Source organism: Chenopodium quinoa, unplaced genomic scaffold, assembly GCF_001683475.1.
Source record: "Chenopodium quinoa cultivar QQ74 unplaced genomic scaffold, ASM168347v1, whole genome shotgun sequence".
In the NCBI taxonomy this organism is placed as follows: Eukaryota; Viridiplantae; Streptophyta; class Magnoliopsida; order Caryophyllales; family Amaranthaceae; genus Chenopodium; species Chenopodium quinoa.
Window position 1 is genome coordinate 1148635 of NW_018742441.1, and position 4594 is coordinate 1153228.

A 4594-nucleotide genomic window follows, 5' to 3' on the forward strand; every position below is an offset into this window, starting at 1 on the left:
TTTTTTTTATTTTTTTTTTTTTTGGAAAATCAGAAAAATTTTCTAATTTTTTTTTTAATGTGTTTGATTTTTTCTTTTAATTATTATTAATTTTATGTGTTATTTTTTATAAGTCTAGTATATATATTTTTTATAAAATCAAATAAAAAACATAAATTTCCACATCCTAAATCAAAACATAAATTTAATAAACATAATTTAAAAAAAAAAAAAAAGGCAAAAAAAAATAAAAAAATTAAAAAGTAAGGGCGGCGTCCAAACCAGACGCCAGTGCACTGGTGGTGGCGCCTGGCCTGGACGCCAGTGCACTGGTTGAGGCGCTTGGGCTAGACGCCAGTGCACTGGTTGTGGCGTCTGGCCTGGACGCCAGTGCACTGGTTGTGGCGCCTTGCCTGGACGTCCTTGCCATGGTTCCGGCGTCCAAACTAGGCGCCACCTCGTTTTCCGTCGAAGACGACGTATCTCCGGCGACCCTCGCCTCTTTGGCCTCCCTGGGCAACCCAGTACGACTCCACATTTGTTAGATCGAGATTTGTTCACTTTAGGTACGATTTTAGAAATGGGCAAAATTGTCAAACCATGTCTAATTTGTGGGCTTTATGTGGAGATTTGCGGGCGATGTTTAACAAATCCCTTCTTCTTTCTCCTCTCTTCTCTCCCTTAATTACTCATGGTCCTTCTTCTTCTCTCCCCATCTTATTTTCTCTCTCACGTCCTCTCTTTATCTTCTTCCCTTTATGCTCCCTTCTCCTCGCAAAGCCTCCCTTTGTTTTCTCTCTCCTCTTATCACCGGTCACTGCAACACCACCGAGGTACAGCAAAACACCAACCCACCACCGAGCAACTACCCACATCAACTTGCCTCATTAATTTTTTTTCAATTCTAAATTTAATTAGGTAAGTATTTAGATCTAGTTTTGATGTAGTTGTTCCTTTTTATTTTTTATTTTTTATGTTGGCTAGAATATGCATGTTTGCAAGTGGATGGTGGTGGAATCAGTGGCCGGTGGTGGAAGAGAGTAGCAAAAAATTATTAATTTATTTATTTTTGAGTTTTTTTTTTTAGATTCATATGCATGGTGGCATCAATGGCGGTGGTGGGCAGGTGGCGTCAGATGCGATGGTGGCGTCAGATGAGGTGGTGGCAGAATAGCAACAGTTGAATGATGTCATTTAAATGGGCAATGGGAAGCCCCCTAAGCCCAAGCGGTTCAAAACCGCTTGCCATTAAGGGGTTTGAATCGCTTGCCATTTACTTTTTTTAGAAGTGCCTATTTGTTAGTTTGCCCCTAGGCCCCTAAAATGTCATAAACGACCATGGCTCTAACACCTACTTGTTGCTGCACACCTTATCCTTAACCACACTCCATCGTTAACCTTCACGCACCATAACATCACTGCAAAATCTTCACCAACCTGAAACACCTTAAATCACCAATTTACCGCCACTCAACACCCCTTTTGTTTCATCACGCACCAAATAAAACCCATCACCAACTACAAACCAATCCCAACCAATATCATGCCACAGTCCCTAAACCTCACTACAACACTAACAAGCAGCAACATTGCTCTACCAACAAAACCGCCAATCAACTCCCCTACACTACTACAAAAGGAGCTATTTTTCGACGCTATTACTTCGACGCTACGGCTAGGGCGTCAACTTTAAATTATGATATCCGTGTTTCCTCGATGCTTTTTAGTGTCTAAAGTAATTTTAGACTATTTTTAGCGTCGAGAATACGGACATCTGCCCCGCACGTGAACTGAATCAGGTAAACCCACGAATTAAAATACCACCCAATGTCACAAACCCGGAAACCCCCAACCGCCTCATATTCTCTTAACCCTAACTAATTTTTTTCCCTTCATTCGATCTGAATTCTACACAAATTCATGGTGTCATGGCTTAGATTTCGAATTCAGATCTCATTTCCCCTTGTGTTTCTCATTATTCTATCACAATAATTGATATATTTTGCCGAAAATAATTGTCTTCCTCTCAGATCTGATGGTTTGCGTTGAAAATTGATATGCGATAGCTATTGTTCGTGTTCTCCTCAAAGGTTACATTTTTATATCACTCTTTGTTGATTTTTAACTTCTAATAGTACTTCTTTCAATTTCTGTGTGAGTTTAATTGATACTTGCAAGTTGCAATTACCCAATTTTACTCGTTTCAAAACCCTAGGTTATAGATCTTGTTGAACCACTATTTCTTCAATTAAAACTCTTATTGGATTTCAAATGTAAAGATCTTTTTTATTACGGTATTAAAAGCTTGACATTGAAATTTCTTGTTTATTAGAGAAAAAAATAAAAAAAAATCAAATTACTCTTATTGGAGCAGAGTCGAATGGTTAATAGGGTTAGAGATTATATCGTGGAGCTAAAGAAACTCCTGGAAAGAAGAGCTTGTATGGAACTAATTAATGGTGATATATTGATTGCTTTATTGTTTTCACTGGTTTTGAATGATTTTGATGATAATATTATGAAGTTGTTGGCAGGGCATTGCAGTTGGATGCTAATTAAGCACAGCTGATCTTGACGAACTATATTGGTCCTCAGTATGAAATAGAGTATACTGGTCTTCAGTATGAAATAGAGACACGAACTACGGTAAGTTTACTCAAAACATGAGAATTATTAATCCATTATAGCTAGGAAAGTAATGAGATAATTATAAGTTCAAAATTGCACAATTAAGTTGTGTACTATACTTGCTATGAGCTTTTGTTTTGCTTACTGTTGTTTTTCAAATATTTGATTTTTTTTATCAAGTTATTAATTATCCTTGTTGTTGAGTGGTATGGCGGTATTTTTTTGTCCATGTTTCTCTTGATTTATTCTACTTCTTATGCCTAGAGTTGAAATATTTAAAATAGACTCTAAAATGGTTGTATTGTTGTAAACGTTTGATTACATTTGGACCTTTTTGAAACCTTGTTTGTGATAGAGACTTACTAGTTCTTTTAATTAAAAATTTATGAATTCAAATGAATTTAGTTTTAATTACCATACTGGTTATGTGAATACTTCTAGTTTAGCTCCCAGGATGAGGTTAGTCAGTTAAAATGTCTCAATTTAAAAGTGACACTTAGCCTTACCTTGGCAATTGCAGTGAGACTATTCCAACTCTACACATTCTTTTTATTTCTGGCTGTGTAGGTGTTTTATATTTTGTTGCTGGTAATATTACCATGGTTTGGAGTTTTTTTTATATGTCGCAGCTATGTATTGTTGATGATGTTATTTTACCATTGTCCTGCAGTTGCAGTAATGTTCATCCCAAAAATTATAGATCTACAGTCATTTTTAGCCTCTAATCCCTTCATGAAAGTTATAGATCTAAAAAAGTCATCCAATTTAGGCTCAAGAATCTCTCAATTTGGAATTGTGTGCTAGGAGTTATGCCTTCTGGAAATTTTGTGGTATTCTGGCTTGATTCTATCGCTGCGGGGCTGTTATATTTACTTGATGCCTGTGTGTGTGGGTTTTTTCCCTGTAGTTGGGTGGGCTTGCTAAAATGAATACATTGGCTTCTCTTATTTGTTTTAATCTGATTTTCCTCTAATTAATTATATATTAGTTTAAAGAAGTACGGTTGTGTTCTTGCATTGTAAGCAAATGCTTGATTTGAATATGAAGTGAATGGCTTTAACAGGGGAAGGATTCGTTACATTTTTGTAATTTTTTCAGCTAGAGGTGTATGCTTAATTGGGTTCTTCACAAGTTTATCAAACCCACCAATGTATTATTAGAAAAAATTGCAGGTTGATTTCTATTTTCTAATTATCAACTTATGTATCTAAACATAATAATATAAAATGAGTTAACTACTATCAACTAGTGAACTCTTAATAAAATAGATAGTTAAATCGTGTGTTGAGTCTATAATTAATGATGCGTGATGATTGATTATTAGTAGCATGTTAGGGATTTCTTTTATTTCGTAGCTTGTATGTACTCAGCGTTGCTGATTGCGTGCTTTTGTGTGTCTTTCTTTGGTCATAGCCTTCGCCTTCCAATGACCCTGTGACGATCCAATTTTTACACTTGTAATAGGGGAGCAGATTAACCGCAGATTCTTACACATGCAGCATTCACATCAGGGTTGTGGGATTTTGAGTGGAGAGTTGGTTATTGTCCGCTGTTTATTTCTTTTGCAAGTTTGAATTTATTCTAACTCGGTTTTATTCTACACTACTTCTTCTGGTTTGAATTTATTTGAACTCTAGTTTTATTTACTTACTACTTTTGATAGGTTTTGAATAAGGGCCATAATAGTTCAAACTTGTAACACTTAATTTTGGTTTTATTTGTTGGTTTTGAAATTTACTTTTAACTGATGTAGTTTTTTTCGCTGCTAATTTCAGATATAGCTTTAACGTTTGAACACGTGGCGGTAGCACATCAGTAATTCTCTTGGATTTTGTTCAGGGTACTTACAGGTTTGAAGAGAGAATTATTGGGGTGTTACAAATCATGGATCCCCAAGAACCCTATAATTAAATTACTCGCACATAATTAAATCTAAACTAATCAAAACAATTAAAGAAAGCATGATTAAAAGCAACAAGAAATTGAA

The 4594-nt window shown here is 35.7% G+C and overlaps 1 long non-coding RNA gene across 5 annotated transcripts; it reads left to right on the forward strand.

The window, feature by feature from the left end:
• The first annotated feature begins 637 nt into the window (after nt 1-637).
• Nucleotides 638-4368, forward strand: LOC110716454. Of its 5 annotated transcripts, none has more exons than XR_002510499.1 (3): nt 638-2069; nt 2514-2625; nt 4072-4368. It is a non-coding gene; the product is annotated as an uncharacterized LOC110716454 (long non-coding RNA). The 5 variants fall into 5 exon arrangements; XR_002510498.1 differs by having other exon boundaries at nt 4021-4077; XR_002510501.1 differs by lacking the exon at nt 4072-4368 and adding an exon at nt 2354-2438 and having other exon boundaries at nt 2514-3976.
• The last annotated feature ends 226 nt before the right edge of the window (nt 4369-4594 follow it).